This window comes from Doryrhamphus excisus, linkage group LG10, assembly GCF_037039965.1.
Source record: "Doryrhamphus excisus strain RoL-2023G ecotype Guam linkage group LG10, RoL_Dexc_Guam_v1.1, whole genome shotgun sequence".
Lineage (NCBI taxonomy): Eukaryota > Metazoa > Chordata > Actinopteri > Syngnathiformes > Syngnathidae > Doryrhamphus > Doryrhamphus excisus.
The window spans coordinates 21156571-21177366 of record NC_136366.1 but is presented as its reverse complement, the minus strand read 5'-3'; the positions used below and the strand labels follow the sequence as shown (position 1 = coordinate 21177366).

General features: G+C 40.0%; 1 protein-coding gene across 2 annotated transcripts in view; it reads right to left on the bottom strand.

Moving 5' to 3' along the window:
• The window catches only part of cntfr (ciliary neurotrophic factor receptor), a 221541-nt gene that overhangs the window by 165873 nt on the left and 34872 nt on the right, over positions 1-20796 (bottom strand). The window lies entirely within an intron of this gene.

Here is a 20796-nt window from a genome sequence, read left to right as displayed (position 1 = left end):
TCGAGCCAAATTGCCCATGCTGTAAAACGGCTGTTGCGGCAGCCACGTCACGATCTTGATAAAGCGGTCTGGTGTCGAATATAAAAGCTGAAATAACTCAATTACAGCAGAATGGCTGAGGTTTAACCAGAACAGGTACACGTGGATAAGAGGCTCAACGCTGAAATTGGGCATTTGAGCTTTAAAGGAGGGGGAAAATAATTCAATAAAACTTTAAATGCTGTCAATCAGATTTTTGAAAAGATGGAGTCTACCTATATTCACCATACCGTGGATGTGTCTGACCTTGATATCCAGTAAAGAGGCTCTTTACTTGTCTAGTCTAGTCCAAGTCAGTCAGCCTCAGTCAGTCAACACGGCCAAGAAGCTCTTTATTACCTTCTACCATTACCTTCCCCCATGGCGCTTGCTAAGAAACTGTTTATCAAACCACACTTTCTCTACATCTCTGCTGGACACGGACACTTCTCCACATGAAGAAACATTCATATTCCTCTCTCGTTTACTTCCTTCACATTCAAATTTTTCAGTTCAGCACTTCTTCAATCCTCCAAAGAGAGGACATGAAGAGGTCGCAAAAGCTGACAAAAAAAGTGTGCCGACATTAAACAAACAACACGCAAATCACTAAAGCATCTCTCTTGGGTCTTTTTCTTGACAGCATTAGATGGAAAGCCAAAAATAATTCATAGAGAATGCAAAAAAGAATGTAAAAGAGAAGAGGAAGTGATATTTTTTTCATTGTGTGTCTGTCCTTAAAGGCCGAGCTTCTCACAAATCGTGCCTTGTCACTTGGATGTGAATGGGTAAAATTGTTTGGTTTGGGTCATAATACAGCTCAAGCCCCGATTAACATAATCTACTATTGGTTTGGCAATTTACGCCTCTACAATTACCCATACCATTAGTGTCCAATATATACAATATGTACTTCGTTTTGGAGTACTAGTCAATGACTACAGCACTGGGACTCCCATCATCAATAAATAAGAGCCCAGGAAGTACAAGCTTATGTGAGTGAGAAGAATGCATAAAATGCATAAATGTTTTCCTCATCCTAATTTCCCCCCAAATTACAAATTTAGTTTTGTGCATTTCTCACAATATTACGACTTTTTTTTGTATTATTTTGATTTATAATGATAAAATTACAGTAGTTCTATGCATTTCTGTTGTAATTTTTTCTCATAATTTTGACTTTATTTATGTAACATTATAACTTTTGCAAACTAATTAAAACATAATTGTATTAATTTGTTGTTTTGTTTGTTTTTCATACTATGACTTAAAAATAATGAATTAATAATTTATAAATAATAATAAATAAATAAATACATCTATTTTTATTTTATCTTTAAAATTACTTAAATGTAATTCTTGACAAATTCCAACTTATATTATAACTTTTTTCTCTTAATGTTTTGACTCAACGGACTCAAGGGCTCAAGGTGTTTTGTCAATGGGGTATTTGCCTAAAATCAGAAGCAGTAAGCGCTGTTCGATACATGGCCATACTATTGGAGACGCTCTAAGCCAGCATCTCAAAATTTTGATCTGTGATCCCATAAAACTACATTAAGCAGGATTACAGATGTGCAGTCCAAAAGATTGGGTAGAATTCCTCATTAGTAATCCGTCACTTCCAAATCATTGTGTTTTTAAGGGCTGAAGCCAAAGTCTTTAGCATTAAAAAATGCTCTGAATTATCTCTTTCATCCATCTGTTGGAAGAAAAACTCAGCACAAAAATGCCTGACAGAAGTGTTCAATAAAAGATGCTTTATCTTGAACAAAAGTGCAGTTCGTATTCGTAGCATGGGAGAGACAATGACGAGTGACTTCTATAGCAAGTATAAAACAAAGACAGAAAACTAAATTGGTAGTCTAGTGGTGATACGCCAATAAATCACTGAGCCATATGAGCATAAGAGTACACTGCACAATGTGAACCCAGCCAACAGTTCCCCAGTTTTTCTCTTCTGCTCTGTTTCCCATCCGGTTCTGCTTAAGCCAGAGCTATTATTAGCAAGTGGATCCAGTTAAGAGGAAGAAAGCAATAGGAATATATACAGTCGATAGGGACGAGGGCTCATGGAGGATTATTGGGGAGCACTCTGCAGTAGTGGTGTATTGCAAATCAACACAAAACGACAAAAAGTTAGGGCACTACTGAAACTAGTTATCATAATAACAAATAATATTTACATAAACTGGCTTCCATAATTTGAAAACGAAGCAATAGATAATTTGAGGATGAGATGTGTTCCATGTAGCTGGGGTAAGAGGGCCAACAGAAGGACGATAGTTGAGACAATAAACCCCGTAATCTACTTCATAACTGTCATCTGACATCACTGCCACAGATGCTTTATTTCGGATGCTGCTCTCTCGGCCAATTTTACTGTAACAGGAGGGAGTCTCTGCTATATTAATGAAAAACCAAGACAGAAAATTGACAGACAGGAAACGGGTCTTTAAGCATCTGGCAGAGACACCTCGGGACTTATATTGAAGTTTTCAATTTGAAGTGAAGATTCGACTGAGAAAGGAAATCATCATCATCTTGGTCTTGAGAGAGTATACATGTCATGTGTAGCAACATGTGTGAGCCAATAAATTACAATACAGTCGTCCCTCGTTTATAAGTTAATTTTTGACGAAGTAGGATTCAACATTAATACATGGAAGTTTTCCATAGGAAGAGCATAGAAAACCTGATTCTAAAAACAAGCTTTAGCTTTTTTAGAGCCTCCTAGACATGAAATAACAACCCTATAGTGACTTTTACACTTGTATGACCCAATATATAGACATTAATAATAGAAATTAAGCCGTCTCAGACATAAATAAGGTAAGATGGACTCACAGTGCATACAGCAAAGCGATGGAAAGGAAGTGCCATTATACCTTAAGTTAACCATGTCATGACAAGTGGGGGTGAGTGCATGACAGATGAAGATCATTAGTAAACTCCAATGTCCAACTGACTTATAGACGTGACAAAAAGACAATTTTTGACCTGACTTTGAAAGAAAATCACAATCAAAATCACAATCCCCATAACTGAAAACAGTTGATTCCTTGCGTGTGTCCTCTCGCCAACGGAGAGCTTGCTAGCCCAAAGCATCTCAGTGCTTCCTTCAGTTATGAAGTAGGATGCATACTCGGAGAGCGCTCACAGGCACACATAACTCTGTGCATAACTATATATAAAAAAAGGAATCTGTAACAGCTGAATTTACATCACTCACCCTACACTGAAAGCATCAGTGATACCATAATCCATGCCTGGAATAATAATATGAACCCATAACAACATTGACTGGAGAGCTTGTGATGAAGTCAGCAATGAGGAAAGGTTTCAGAAAAAAAAATACACCTTGCTCACAACGACCCTGAGCAATGAGGTTAGTGAAGAAGTCAATCCTTGCTCAGGGCCTGTCAAGTTTTTAAGGAAGACGCAGCTTTCCGTAAACTAGATTTATTACGTACTCACCATTTTTATTGGCAAGAATGCAAAGCTAATGTAAGCAACATGATGTGAATGACACCGTTTCCTCCTGTAAAGGGATGCAATATGCATTGACAGGCGTAGTTATTGCTATAGCTTAAATATTCAGTCATAGCTTAGCACCACGGAAGCAGGAGTGGGTATCATTTTTTAAATGATGACTTAGTCGTACCTTCCGGGACAGTCATTTCTTTTGAAATTGCCAACTTCTGAAATATTTATGATATTGAATGTTTTCATTCATTCTTTATTTCATAACTGATTTATTCATTTTAGAAATGCTATAAAAAATATTTAATGTCATAGCATAAAGAATACAAGGCATGTAATACTTTACTTTGAGAATGAAAACTGTATTTGCATTTCACATATAACTTTATGAACGTTTCGACAAACAAATGTTTCAGACAAACATAACCTCACGGGGGTGCTGGAGCCTATCCCAGTTGTCTTCAGAGGATTGGTCGCCAGCCAATCACAGGGCACATATAGACAAACAACCATTCACACTCACATTCATACCTATGGACAATTTGGAGTCGCTAATTAACCTAGCATGTTTTTGGAATGTGGGAGGAAACCGGAGTACCCGGAGATGCAAACTCCACACAGAGATGGCAGAGGGTGGAATCGAACTCGGGTCTCCTAGCTGTGAGGGCTGTGCACTAACCACTTTGGTACACCGTGCGGCCTTGTTCCAATAAAAGTAAAAGGTTGTGCGACACTCGTTTTTCCCAAGTTTGTATTTTTTTGACTGTTTGGCATGGGTTAATGATGAAAATTGAGGTTTTATGTTTGCACACATCCTCAAACAAACCCCCATCCCCCATTTGAGATCAACATTCCAAGCTCTGAAGGGTTCATCCTACCACTTTGGGTACATTTTAAATAAGAACAAATAAATCAGACATAAACTAAATAAAAATACAGACAATAAATAAATTGTTCAATCATTCATTCATTTTGTACAACGCTTCTCTTGCATCTCGAAGCAGCCCCGAGCTACAACTCAACAGCTCATTTACTTCAGTAACAATATACAATAGTCACATCACGGTGGGAAAAAGCAATTTTTGTTAACAAATTGAGTGGAGGAAACTGATATAAAATGCATCATCTTAAAAGCAAGAAGGGGACAACCGCAGCATGGCAAAGAGGAGAAAAAAACGAAGGCAAAAAAAAAGAGAAGGAGTAAGAGAGGGACCCTGTTTGAGTGTTCAGGAAATGTTCAATCTTGTCATTACTGCATTTGCCCACCTCTGCACTTTCTGGCAAATATGTAATTGCTGCCACAGCATTACAGACAGGAAGTAATATCGATGAAACAAGGCAGGCAGAATACAAAATTTGAAATATTCAATTAGTTTCTTCACATATAAAATGCCAACTGGAGTGAGTGAAAAAAAAGGCAGCATGTTCATTAATGTGTGTGACAAAACACCAGTATCGTTGACGTTCCTACTCAGCGCACGTCTGATTCTACTGTAGTACACTCGGCTTCAAGGTATTGTCCTCAGTGATTCAAAAACAGTAAATGTTTACAATTTAGATTTCAGGACTAAATCTATACCGCACTGTATGTGCTAGTAATACTTCACCAGTAGGACTTCAGCTGATTATACCTCTTAGATATTATTATTACACCTATACATTCAGCCTTCTTGACACGGAATCGGCATACTTAGAACCACCCCTCTTACACAAGCTTAACTTTCACTTTCCGGAGGAGTATGGTAACTGCTACATAAACTGTGTCCTTTCATTCTGGGCTCTTCGTCGATCGTCCTCATTGATGCTAGAATCCAGCACCGTTACAAAATATATTGCTATCAGTTTTTTTCATACAATTTGAAAAGATTTGAAATGATACGACAATTGACTACTTGTCCCATCGCTACATAAGTAGCTTTTAACAGGAGTTAGAATAGTTTGGGGACACTGAACATAAACTTAGGAAAAAGATTGATAGAGAACAACAACAGAGGAGGTCTCTCGGAATTAAAAGCAAATTACACCCTTGTTGACGATTGTGGGACTAAATTAGAAAACAGTATAAAGAGCAAGAAGTGGGTCAAGGTAATGAAAGGAAGTGCAAGGCATAAAGGATAATTCATTCATTCATTCTCTACCACTAATCCTCCACTTATAAAATAGCAACTAAATGCTGATTAATATTTTTCTTGAATATATCCATATTTGGTAAGGTGGGAAAGGTGTGAGCTGGCAGCGAGTTCCATAGACGGCATGCCCTTGGTACGTAAGAGGATTGGTGAAGATGTGTGCGAGACCTGGGGATAGTTACACAGTATGGATGTGCAGTAGAGGAGGATCTTGTTGTCCTCAAACTAGCAAACACCGGGGGGATGATCGAACCAATTTCCAACGATGGCTTGAAGAAGAAATGTCTGTAAAATGTGCAGAGAGTAGCAACATCTCTTCTAAGCTCCAAGGGGTAAATACCAGCATTGATTGGGTCTTCAATGTTCAGAAGATGCAGAAGTCTGTATAGAATACTGAGAGCAGTATTGCCAGCTCCACTCCAAATGGGTGATGCATACTCCATGGGGGGTCGAATGTAGGCCTTGTAGATGGTAACTCTGGCCTTGAAGGGGAGAAGATCCCTTGACCGACTTGGGATGTAGCCAGATATGTAATATACGGGGTCCAAGTAAGAGTGTTGGTAATAACAACACCAGAGAACACCAAGAAGGGTGTCAGATGCCCACTTCTCAATTGCGTGTAGGTCTTTTTGCAAACTGTCAGTGCACATGACACGATCTGCAGGATTCTTGATGGCTGCATGGAGAGTTGAATCGTCAGCAAATAGGTGAAGATCGTTGTCAAGGTGTGAAGCCAGATCATCTATGAACATCAGAAAAAGAAGGGGACCAAGGACACTTCCCTGTGGCACGCCTGCAGATAGAGCGGTGTACCCTGCCTCTCTTCGGGCGAGAGGCAGGGTACACCCTGGACTGGTCGTCAGCCAATCACAGGGCACATATAGACAAACAACCATTCACACTCACATTCATACCTATGGACAATTTGGAGTTGCCAATTAACCTAGCATGTTTTTGGAATGTGGGAGGAAACCGGTGTACCCGGAGATGCAAACTCCACACAGAGATATCCGACATGGAAGAGATATGGAATTGAACTGGGGTCTACTATGTGTGAGGCCTGCATGCTAACCACTCGGTTGTCATGCAGCCCTGCATAGGATAATGAATGCCATAAAAGTTGAAGTAAATTGAGAAAGACAGATCGCAGCATCCAGTCGATGGATAGATCAAGAGGGCTAGACTGAGAAAAAAGTGAAAATTGAGGGAGAAACAGAAGAGAAAAACTTGAGTGAAAGTGGCTTGAGTGCCTATCAAAAGGAAGTAGGAGTGATTGAGGGCCAACCGGCAGGGGAAGGCTAAGACTGACAGTTATAAAAATGGTGTGAAATTGACATGAAAATGAAGGGCTGTTGCAGGAAAAAGCCAATGTGCAAAGGCACCTGAGGCTTGTTAGAGTTTGGGATAGGTTGGCTTGGCCCGATACGATAACTGCCACCTTATCTGTGACCGTCAGACTGCTCACGCGCATGCTGTGAACACACAATCTGAGATATGAATAAACATGAAGCAAACACACAGAGCATCCTTTGGCCACAGAACACGGTAAGGAGATTGGCTGACAGGTGTTGGGGACCGCTGACTCGGATATCTGGTCTGTGCTTGACGGTCTGTTTATAGATCATGATTGTGTGGATTGGGCGCATGTGATAAGGGAAGTGAATGATCAACATGAGCTTCATTCTGTGAAGTTGGGTTTGTTTACTGAGATAAACATTCAAACCAAGATGGAAATTGTATTGGTTCAGACCACACAACTGCATGCTCTTACAATTTCTTTATTTGAGTGGCAGTGATTGACACATCGGCATGGCATGAAAACCCATCATATTCTAAGACTTCCATAGATAGTAGAAAAATGTGGATTTTCCATCATTTCCAGGTTACCCCAGTTTCCAAACAATGCATGTAACAGTACTTAAACTATAGCCTTCCCGAAAAGTCATTCATCGGCATCCCCATCCTCCTCCTGGGAACTCAAACCACTAAAGTTATCTTCTTCAGCATCACAGTTAAAGAGGCTCATTCTTCCTTTGTCACACACTGAGTCTCTCTCTCCCTCTTTTGTTATCGCTCTTGGTGTTACTTTTATCTGGAGGCGGTTGGACGCTTGGAAATCTGAGTACTCCAAATGAGTACTGTAGTACTTCTATACTTTTAGCAAACTTATAGTGAGTCAAAGACTTCAAAACATGATATTCGCTTCCACTTCACAACTTCCTGAACTTCACTCTAGGCATCATGGGAAATGTAGTTCTTGGCCGTAATTACCTGTATCAAGGTACAAACTGCAGGTGTACAAGTGTGAGAAAAAATAGGAAAAATGATGGAACTTGCCACCACTTTTTCTCGGTCTGGCTAGAGGAAACATAGTCGGGACAAGTCGGGAAGCACCCTCTGGTGACAGGGCTTTGACAACCAGTGGCGTCATTTAGGGGGTCTTCAGTCCCCCTAAAATGTTCTTAAGCCCCCCTAAATAATTTGATATTTTTTAAATTGATTTTGTATTGATTTTTTTTTTTTTTTACCAAAAAAATCTCAGACAAATTTCATATAATAAGGCAAAAGCAGGCTAATAAGCAAGCCACTAAGCAGGCTACTACTAGCCTACTACTACTACTACTAGTAGTAATAATCAAAAGAAGAATAATGATAGTAATATTAATAGGCTAATTAATAATATAATAATGATTATTATATAATTGTTCACTGTCCACTGGACAGAATGCTTGTGCTTACTTGTGCAAATTTAATGGTGGCCTAAAACAGTATCTCTACTAAATCTGTCCAAAAGTGGGAAAAAGTGGGAAAGTTATATCCCGGTTCTTCTTCGTTATTTGTTTTTTATGAATGTCTACTACATTCATTCATATCCTGTACATCTCTGTGCACCCCCCCGTCCTCAGAACCTTGTGACGACCCTGTTGACAACGTATGACCTGAGGGATCAGGGACATGCCATGCACACTGCAGAGGTGATCTTATTAGAAGATTAGATCATGGCAGTAAAACAAGAGTCATAAGAGATGGTTTGAAGCAGTGGTCTATCAGACAAGAGCCAATTTGCTGTCAGTGGAGTTTGTAAGAGGTTAGTTAGGAAGCGTTTACTGACGTGCCAAACAGCTTGTTGGGATAGTGTACAGAGCAGCACCGAATACAGAAGAATAGCCTACTAATTAGGTGTCATAGTTAATTCAGAGAATATATAGATTTCTGTTCTGTAGATAAATCCCACCTTTTCATTCAGCCCAAGGGAATAAATAAATGCTGCATTTCTCAAAGAAGATGAGCGCTGTTACAGTCATATTATAAAACCAATCACCATCATCCGCTACCTCCATTACTTTGGCCAGGATTGTGAGACATAGATTGGAGTTTTATACCCTGGTTTGAGAAGGAGTCTAACGATTCAATGGTCATCTAAAGCCATAAATGTTAATTAACAGTCTTGGCTGCCGGACATTCATTTCCTCGCTTTATCTGAAAGGGAGGGCTCATAAAAGGGAGGGTGTGTGTGTGGTCACTGGATGTCATATGTATATGTGTAGAAATATGTGTATACGATTGTGTGTGTGTGTGTGTGTGTTGGCGGCATCATATATGAGCCTCCACAATGCTCCAAGGGCATGCAGTAATGAAACTGTCCCAAAGGGTCCACTGTCCTTCGCTAATATAGGCCGTCAGCACAATAACGAGCTAGTCACGCCACGACAACATAATAATGCTATACGGGGGACAAAGTCGGGTAAAAGTCACACCGTGACCCTCTAATTGAGATATATGCATGCAAACAGAACTCATTCCAAAACATGGAAGTGTGAATGACTTGGGTTTGTTAGGCTTGTCAACTGATGATACGAATATTTTTGTTCGAAATCCTTGTGACTGATGGTTTCATGAATAAAAACTAAATGGTGTTAAGTCCCAACTCTCCGTTTCCAGTTTCTCCACTCCTCTCACCTTCTCGATCCGTCTACCAATGCATCCATCCTCCGGCATCTCCCCACTCATTTTCCTCTTATCTATCTAAATGTAATGTTGGACACCTCCATTTCAGGTCGCTGTAGCATTCTGACCATTAAGATGTTTTACAGCTGAACCGCCCCCGCTCCACAGCCTGCCTTGTCTAAACAGATAGGAGAAAAGCCCCCGTGTCGGAGTCATGGTTCAGTGGTTTCTAATTATGTGTTCCCTGTAGGAGATTGGTCAGAATATTTCATAGAGACCCTTGAGAGAGATAAGACAGAAAGGATTGAAGGAGGGACGGCATGAGATAGTAGCAAAACCGTCACATGGGAAGAACCAGGAAGCAGAACCGCATATCCCGTGTGAATTGACTTTGTTTATTGTAGCATTGTGCAGGAGTTATACAATACGATTGTACCACTGTGTACTCAGTATTGAAACATTCACATTGACAACCGAATGCTTGCCCAGCACATATCTTTGTGAAAGGTTAAAAAAGACTTTGCCTCTCGGTAATAGTGCAATAATTAGGGGAGCTTCTTGACCTTGCAAGTACAGTTAAATGTAGGAATATGGAGATGCACACATGCACACGGAGCCTCTTCTCAGGCCCTTAAATGACCGGTGTCATTAATGTTGGTGTGCGGCTGCCAGCTGTAATATTTCCTGTGCTCATTAGACCATCTGGCGGCTTGTCATCTCGCTGCCTCTCAATGTCTGCGCTTCAGTGTTGCTACAATGTCAATGTCATTTGGTTTAATACAGGGGTCAAAGTCCCCAGAAGGTCAGAAACCAATAAATAAGACATCGGACGTTTTCAACTTTTTTTCACTTTTTGTGGTGTCCAACCGGCAAAAATGCAGCATTAAACCAGAAGTCATCCATTGGTATCCACAGGTATGTACATCCCTGTCACGTTGCGTTTGGAAATATGGGAAATAAGAGAGCGTAAATAAGGGGACATAATAGAGCATGAGAGTGTCTGACCCTGATGTTCTTTAGCTAAGGGTAATACACCTTTTATTTGCCACTAATGCTTTGAGAGATGCCTTCATGCACATCCACCTCTCTCCGATGCACGCGACATGAGGTTCGCTGGGCCCCCCCCCCATCACCTTCATCATCTGCAGTGGTGTGGTGCAAAGTTGCGTCCTGCAACCAACTCTGCTTTACTGGCATACTTTTACTTTCAAGACTTGGCTTATTATTTATTTTACAAATATTTAGACTTTCTTAATGTACATTATTTCTCTTAATATGATGTCTTTATTGTCAAAACATGTTGACATTATTTTTAGAATATTATGAATATTATGACTTGCCCAACCTAAATTGCCTAAAACTGCAACTTCAATCTTTGTTTTGTTTTGTTTCTCATAATATTATTATTGATAAAAAAAATATTCTTCAAAATTTAATTCAATTTCATACTGTTTTGTATCCTAATATTATGACTTTATTCCCGTAATGTTTTGCATTTATTCATTCATTTTCTACCGCTTATCCTCACAAGGGTTGTGGGGGTGCTGGAGCCTATCTCAGCTGTCGTCAGGCGAGAGGCGGGGTACACCCCGGACCGGTCGCCAGCCAATCACAGGGCACATATAGACAAACAACCATTCACACTCACATTCATACCTATGGACAATTTGGAGTGGCCAATTAACCTAGCATGTTTTTGGAATGTGGGAGGAAACCGGAGTACCCGGAGAAAAACCACGGTGGCCGAGGGTGGAATTGAATCTGGTCTCCTAAATGTGTGGCCTGCGTGCCAATCACTCATCCACCATGCAGCCCTCATTTTTTTTATTGTTGCTGTTATTATATTATTATTGTTATCTTGTTGACTTGTATTTTTAGAATGTGCCGAGGGCCAATAAAAAATCAGCTGCAGGCCATGAATGGCCTCCGGGCCATCAAGAGTGACTAACTTGTTCCATGAATACGCTCAATTATTTACCATTTTCACAGCGATGTGAATAGAATGAATAGTTGCATTGAAAATGAAATGACCTCATTCAACAAGGTCAAGAAAACGTGACATAAAGTCAAATGACATGAAATAGTGCGGTTGCCTTGTGCCCTGTCTTGTCTTGAGAGAATCAACTGTGGTGAGCACATACATAATGGATGTACGTACAACACGATGGTAACGATGTCAAAGAACCACGGACGAATGACAGCTGTGGTGACCAAACAAAACTGCAAGACAACACCACCACAATTTGTGCTGAAAAGAACCAACGTAATAAAACTCAGTGCCTCATGGGAAGGAACGGTGCTTTAAAAAAACAAAACGGAATTGTAGGAGTTGATTTGCTGTAATTGATGTCAGCCCATACACCCACCGCTAATGTAAATAATTAACGTTTCCTTATGTCTTTTTTTTCCAGTTTATTATGTCTCATGGGATTACGAGGGCTGCAAGGAGCTGAACATTGTGAAAATGATGTCACGCCCTGCGTGAGTTCCTGCGTGACAGTTTATGTTTGAGCTCCGGTCTAGGTTTTGGTTTCCGTTTCACACTCTTATTTTGTATTTTCCTGTTTCACTTCCTGTCTTCCTTGGTTGCCTTAATCATTTACACCTGTCCCTAATTTGTGGTCTTATTTAGTTCAGGTGTGTGCATCTCTGATGCTGAGTTGTGTTTTCTTTTGCTGCTATTATTGATAAAATAAATATTATTTTACCTGCATTCGGTCCTGCTCTCTGCACCCTGGGGTCGCACCACAACACAGAGAAGCCGATACGTAACAAATGAAATACAACACACTTCATTATGTCCTTGAAAATCCATTTAAAACCGTCTTTACATATTGCACGATGGTGGCGGAAGCTCCCGTATAGACATGCAAAAAAAAAAAGAGCTGACTTACGCAGGCGGAACAACCGGATGTTACTTTCTTTACCCACTTAATATGCAAAAGAAATGTTTAGTACAATCCCGTTTTGAAAGTTTATGCTATAAAAGTCATTCTCAGAGGTCCGGAAACATCTTGGGGTTCAATGTCAGCAGAAACTCGTGTGTGTTTTGAAACTAATGTGTGCACATTGTGAGAATTGTATCCCCAGTGGGAGTGTCGGAGCCCGTGGGGAATGCTGTGTTTTGAACATAAAGCATTCACACATTAAAAATAACTGGGAGTCCTGTTCAGCCTCGAGGACGCAGTGGGAAATGTGAGTTTTATTCCAATAATATTCATAATCCTCTCTGACTGAGGTTATCTGTGCTATATATTGTTTAATCATCACTAACAGGCACCAGCTTCCATAATAGATTTTACTCTAGGGTATCCTTTTTTTCCTTTTTAATCCACAAACTTTGTTGCAGTAGTGGTGCTGATTCAACACTGGCTTGACTTCTAATTAAACTCATTTAGTTACGAGTTGGGACAATAAATCAGTGGATATTGCTCGGCTCATGACGTGCTTAAGCGGTGGAGATGGACATAAGCATGGACGCAAGCACGACGTGCTGGTCACTAATCATCCTAATATTTAGAATATATGCTTTGTCAATTAGATCGCCCACTATAAGTTTAACTCGCAGCCAATTATAAGTGAAATTAAGTCGGAGCAAAAGCCGCTCATGAACTCTGACTCAGCAGTGTTCTTGGAAAAGTGTTCATACACTTTGGTGCTAATGCCACTGCTGCACTGAAAATTTGGAAATATTTTAATTAACACCCCTCCAGCCAGGCAGGATGGAGTGCACGCCAAGGCCACAGCTATTTAGAGATCATCCCAGGGAGAATATACGATATTTCACTTGGATTGTGACAGTGATGCAAGAGCATGCAGTCTTTTTACAATCAAGAATCACATGTTTAAATACATTTTGGATTTTGAAAGCCCAATCTAGTATTTCTATTCCAGGCCTCACTCACATATAACATAAATAGTTCTAACTACTGCGACATGATCCACCATTTATCCGCAAGAAGGTCCGACTCAAACCAAAATGTACGCTAACTGAATCATTTTTTTTTGCATTTAAAAACAAAACAAAACATGCAAATCCAATCAATTGTTCCACAAAACACAAAATCTGTTTATTTTTGTGGACTGACTTTCCATGTAACATCAAACTACATTTTATGCTAAATGATAAAAATACATTAAGCTGGATTGACGCAGTGTATTGATAACATAACGAGACACAACGTAACCCACCCTGACCCTTCAATGACAAATTTTCAAGAATTTTTCCAACTCAAACTTGTCATATCTTCTAATATAAGAGACTGTTTTCAACACATGGTGCGCTCCTCTCCAGCAGATATCTGCAGCTGTGTGTGGGATGGACGTCACGTTAAGTCTCCAACTCCATATCCTTCCTCTCCCACTCAAGTTTGACAAAGTCACCCACAAACCTGGCATATAATGTGAGGTGCATTCACCTGTTCATGCAGAATGCTGGTGCCGGGTTCTCAATTGTATACCAACTCAGAGGCAGGCGTGAAAATAATTGAAAAGCACTGGCTTAAACCACCCTTTGCATTACGGTCCCAGGAAATCTCTGGTGGATTTCATCCCCCCTTAAGCAATATTCATAGTGACAGAGTATATGTCTTTGTAGCACTGAGAACTCAATTTGATTGTTCTAACATAACTGAGCTAGTTAACAGGCACTCTCCAATTTCATAGTTGCCCGCATGAAAGGAGGACGTTTGAGGGTATTGTATGTTTAAGTCTGCCATTAAAACAAATTGCCTGTAGTAATGGAGAAATGTGTAGCATGTAATACGTCCCATATGTACTTTCTTTCAAACTCATCTGTCTATATTTCCATGCACAGATAAAAATACCAGTGTGTGCCATTGCACATCATTATTTCTACTTCCATATATGCATTCATAACAGGGCATGTTCGTAATGCAATAGTCAGATGCAATGGAAAATCTTACACACACGCTTAACCAAAGGGTCTAGGTATGGATTTCACAATGGCATTGGGCATCTTTAAATTTGAACTGGGCCAAACATGACTCTCGATTATTTTCTGTCATGCCCAAATTGTCAAACCGAATGCTGAGTACAACAAATGCCCTCAGGAATATGTAGGACCATTCACTGTCCATGACCAATAATTCATTAAAAATGTATTGTGAGGGAATCCAAAAATTTGTCATGGCTACGGAAAGCTGTATGTGTGACAGGAAATTGACCGACAAGCCTTCACAATGAAATCTAATCGGTTGATCACGCACGCTTCTGCATACCAGCGTATGGTTTTCCAAACGAGTGATGCTATATGCTGGCTTTAGCTATTGTGCAGCCGCTGTGACTGACAGACAATGACATGCATTTGACAAACAAGTATAATGTCATGAAATTTTGGGAGGATTGAGAGTTGTTCTGGTTTTGCACCACTGCAGGCAGCCGCAGAGAGCAATCAGAGCACAGATGGAGCTGTAAATGTTGCATCTGGAGGGAGAGATGGCAGAAGGCTTGCATGACTGCCACCTCTGGGCACTGTGCAGATGGGTCAATTGGTTTTCAAATCTTCCTCTTTACAAATATAATGAACACCGAGGTAAAAAGTAGCTTATGTTTGAAGGTTTTTAAAAATAATAATAATATAAGGGTTTACATTAGACTGATTGGCTGGCGACCAGTCCAGGGTGTACCCTGACTTTTGTTTTACTTAACTGAATGATTAAAAAATTAGTGGTTAGCGCGCAGGCCTCACAGCTAGGACACCAGAGTTCGATTCCACCCTCGGCCATCTCTGTGTGGAGTTTGCATGTTCTCCTTGTGCATGCGTGGGTTTTCTCCGAGGACTCCGGTTTCCTCCCACATTCCAAAAACATGCTAGGTTAATTGGCGACTCCAAATTGTCCATAGGTATGAATGTGAGTGTGAATGGTTGTTTGTCTATATGTGCCCTGTGATTGGCTCCAGCACCACCGCGACCCTCGTGAAGATAAGCAGTAGAAAATGAATGAATGAATGAATGAAACATAAAGACTACTCATTACAAGTGTGCCATTAAAATAATACAAAAGCATTTATCTTGAAGTGATCCATGTTTTCAATATACTCATTATACAGACTGAATCAAAAATAATAAAAACTAAGATGAAGCCACATCTACAAAACCAGGTTAAACAGAATGTAATATAATAATATAAAAACGATAAAAGCGGCCTAATATCAGTGTCCATGAAGTGATGGCATATAAAATAGTAAATTCACTTATCCCTAATGTGAAGAACAGATGGTGCATTTGGCTGATCCTCGGGCCAAGCTTTTTAACAACATCAGTTTGTCGGTTTGCAAAAAAACAGTGGAAGTGTGCATGCGCTGTCCGTGGTGCAAACATATTTATCTTACCAAATTAGCACAAAAATCAGCAGGCGATCCATTGTCTACAAATTTAATCGCATATAATTTTTTCTGAGAAAACACCGTTATGATTCAGTTGAAAGGTTTACAAATTGTATTCAAATTCATCTACAACTTAACCTCACGAGGGTCGCGGGGGTGCTGGAGCCTATCCTAGCTGTCTTCGGGCAAGAGGCGGGGTACACCCCGGACTTGTGGCCAGCCAATCACAGGACAAACAACCATTCACACTCACATTCATACCTATGGACAATTTGGAGTGGCCAATTAACCTAGCATGTTTTTGGAATGTGGGAGGAAACCGGAGTACCCGGAGAAAACCCACGCATGCACGGGGAGAACATGCAAACTCCACACAGAGATGGCCGAGGGTGGATCGAACTCGGGTCTCCTAGCTGTGTGGCCTGCGTGCTAACCACTCCTCACTGTGCAGCCTGTATTCTAATATAACAGCAATATATTTGGTCATAGCATCAATGAGGAAGATCAACAAAGACGCCAGAATGAAAGTACATAGACTCCATATAACAGAAAGTGAAAGTTAAGTTTGTGCACTAGTGAATGTTAAGCATGTGTGAGCGAGAACAATGTGTCTGCCTCTTCTATTTTACCATTAGTTATCTGTGAGTGTTGCATGTGTATATCATGAAAAATATAAATGAAAATGTATCTAAAAGTGAATTGACAATAATAATAATAATAATAACATCTAACACGCCTTCATAATGCATACTCACAAACAAACACACAAGCGTGCACATCTGGTGGAGAGTATGGAGTCCTTGGCGCTTTGCCAAGGTAAATAGAGGAAAATTGCAAGCCTTGAGATGTGCTGGTGTTGATGGAGGCTTTTCAAGGTGACAGTTTTCGCTGGGTTATAGAAGCAGCTTGTGAGCACTGGTCTTGCTTAGCTTTCAACACACTTTCACGGGCCTCAGATGAAATGGGGTTTTAATACCAGCGCCGGACTGCCAAAAGATGACTATTGGAGCAATCAAATGTACTTATATGCTCATCAACGATAAATCCCCAAAACTATTCTCCTCCTTCAGTAGAAAACAATCAATTCTCAGCCATGATATGCGATGAACAGAATCCCATCATGACCTAGAATGAGGTTGCCCTCTTATGTGCAACACACTGGTTGGGTTGGGATTTTGAGATAAGTGGCTCAATTCATAGTGTATGCAAATTGTGTTGTCCAAAATATAGCCTTGATGCTGGTATTCAATCATCCTTCAGGGAACATAGCATTTTGTCTGTCGTTTATCGAGGTTAGTTGGTTCCGGTTTTCACCGCATCTCCAGGCTTATTTAACATTCAAAAGCATACTGAATATACAAAAATACTACATACTAAAATAGCCCTAAGAATCGCCGTGCATTGTGCTTTTTATATTGCAGTCTTAACATTGTGTATAAAGCATTTATATTAATAGCCTCCCTGCAGCGGTTTTTGCATCACTGTGCATAAAACACACGTGGGAGATGGGAGAAGTGACATTTCGCCAGTGCTGTGGGGTTTACTTGACTCCTTCGATATGCATAACGCCACAAACATGATGAATCCACAGTTGCCTTTACAATGGACGTTTTGTGTGTATACCAGTATACGCATGCATTGTATAACATCATCACACTGTGAAGTGTTGTAACCGTGAATAGATTGATGACATCTTTTTTTTTATGAGTTTGAGGTTATAGTGCAAAAAGGTCTTGTGTTTACCCTGTCGATCCACAATACTAAATAATAATAAATGTATTAAACACAACACCAACATTATGTATGCGGAGACTTTTAAAAGAGCATGTATACCAGTTATAAATAAAATCCATTTATATTCACACCCTGACCTTTTAAGCACGGCAACGCATAATGTACACACACGAAGTATGCATGGTCGTGGGTTCACACCACAAACCCTGCATAGAAAGACGAGGTGCATGCAATACATTATTTTATATGGCATCTGTACTTCAAAATACATAAATATGTCATACTAAATAGCGTATACAAAGCTATTTTTTCAGAGTTATCATATGACTCTGTGGATTCCTAGCGAGGTTCCTGGGTGATTTGTAATGTCACACTGTAAAAAAAAAAAAAATAATAAAAAATAAAAAATAAAAAATAAAAAATAAAAAATAAAAAAATAAAAAATAAAAAATAAAAAATAAAAAATAAAAAATAAAAAATGTAATGTCACACTGTAAAGATTTTGATTAAAAAGTGACATGTCAAGATGACAAGTCACCATAATATACATGACATGACAAGACACGGTCGGAATATCTGCCCCCTTTTTTGGGATTGGAGCAGGGTCATTCCTGCCAAGGTAATATATCGCTCATAATTGTCCTGTTTATTTTCACTCTAGTCTCCAGTCAATCGATTCCTTCCTTTATTTTTCTTCTGGCTACACCTCCAGACAGGATTGCATTATTCCCTGACCCAGTCGCCTGTTTTACACAGCGCCGTCAACACGGGAATGTCGTGCTGTTGTATTTGCAGTGGTACGGTATATGTAAAAGTACTCAGACACAGACCGCCCCCAACAGAGGTAGTACCGGACCATATCCATGATTGTTTTAAACAGACGCCAGGCACCAATGTCGTGTGAAATATCTAGCTTGTGATTCGGGAACACTGTGATCACACACTCGGGTGACATTATGTCTGTATGCTTTCTTTACTTCTGCGTCCTTCTCCCCCCCCACACTCACCTCCTCTTCCAGTAGTCACTACCAAATAAAGGATGTTGTTAATATCATTAGACAGACTTCCTCTCAACCCCAGTGCCCGGCCCACTCCCTTTCAGCCATAATCAAGCGTGCAAAGTAACTATCAAAGGAGACGTTGCTGATAAACTATCACAGTGGAGTGGAAAAAAACACCCCCGTATACTCCTGTGGAGGAAATACTGTCAGCTAAGTGTGGCGGATAAATGTGTGCATGCTGAGAGGACAGGTAAAGAGGATTGTAGGAGGAGTGTCAGATACCAAGACAAGACTTATAAAGCACAGCGGGGCACAAACCTGCCATTTAAGTATACTAAATGAACTCAGGTTAACATTTATGTTGTAAATACGGTGATGGTAAATATGTGATATGGGCGAGGAGCTCTAATGGTAAAACAACACATTCATAAGGTCAAATATTCCATTTATTAATATTGAATCCTACTTAGAAAATCACTTATCGTGGTTGGGTCTGGGACCAATTAACTTAAACAATATATAATAAGTGTAGTTGTTTCATTATTGTTGTTTTACATGTAGTTATCCCTTGCTATATAGCGGTTCAAATATCGCCCCCCTCATGATATCACCATTGAAGAAATGGCCACTGTTTTGTGGTTGACTATAGGCCATTATTAATCCAAAATATTAGTTTATTATGTATATTATAATATATTATAGTATATCATAATATTTATATAAAATTATACATAGTATTCTGGTCATGTAGCAATATAGCAATGCTATGAGACATGACAAAATATTACAGCCAACATGCCACAGCTGAGATTGAAATGGAAAAGGTTCTCCTCTCTGTCTGTGTGGAAGTGGTAATTGTTGTAAAATTTGTAGTTTCTAATTTTCTGGGTATTTGCTGGTATGTCGTCGTTAGCGTGCAGACCTCACAGCTAGGAGACCCGAGTTTGATTCCATTCTCGGCCATGTTTTCTCCGGGTACTCCGGTTTCCTCCCACATTCCAAAAACACGCTAGGTTAATTGGCAAACATTGACTGGCGACCAGTCCAGGGTGTACCCCAGCTCTCGCCCAAAGACAGCTGGGATAGGCTCCAGCATCCCCTGCGACCCTCGTGAGGAAAAAGCGGTAGAAAATGAATGAATGAATGAATGTCTTATAAGTGGGAGTCTATTGTTTAATAGTTTGACATGGTTTGTATTTCCGTAATTTACTATGGCAAATAAGTGATCTCGTCCGACGTCCCAGAAGGGACCAAAGTCCACTTTGGGTACATTTGTAGAGCCCTGGGGTTTTCCAGAGTTTATGTAGCCGTGGCTGAGCCCCTACTGTCATGCTTTATCCCCTTCCCCTCTGTGCTCTAATGGAAATATAAAAGGGTGCATTGATTACTGTTTAAGGATCAGACTTAAATAGATTAAAAGCTCACTGCTCTCTCACACACACACAAGGGTTAGCTATATGTGGCAATGTTTGGGTGTGAGATGTGGATGCTGGATGCTGGATGGAGAGATAAGTGAAGCAAGTCGTACAGTAATCCATGCCTGCATTAAAAATATTTCATAAACAATTAAAAACAATGAACTAGGCACCATCACAGTGAACTGAAAAGTCTAATGTTGTCCAATTGATGGAAAAGCCATGCATTATTAAAGTTGTACATTATTCATAATAATGCAGTCCCAGAAGTGTGAACATTGGGATGGGATGTCAAGTCCGAGTTAGTAGAGTAAGAACCAAACAAAGAAAGCAGAAATTAATTGTGTTTTCACGCTACATGTCCTTCAGTGGGAGAAACCATGAATAAGAAATGGCTAAACAACATTTGTACGGGTATTTTCATGAGATTTGGTTCAAAATTAAAAGTCCACTTTTACACTCACGTACACACTCACGGATGGAATTTGAACAAACAACGAAACAGCATGGAATGTTGAGCGAAGATCTTCTCTATTCTTCGCCAAGCATTTCATTCCCCACCCGTTCTTCACTTGATCTTTTGTGTGAAAACAAGAAAAACAAGAGGATCTGTCGATAAATGTCGTTCAATCTGACGACATCTTTGCAATAAGAGGATGGAGTTACGGAGTAGGGCTTTTTTGTGTGTGTCATGCTTTGAGAGCCATTTTGATGTTTTTC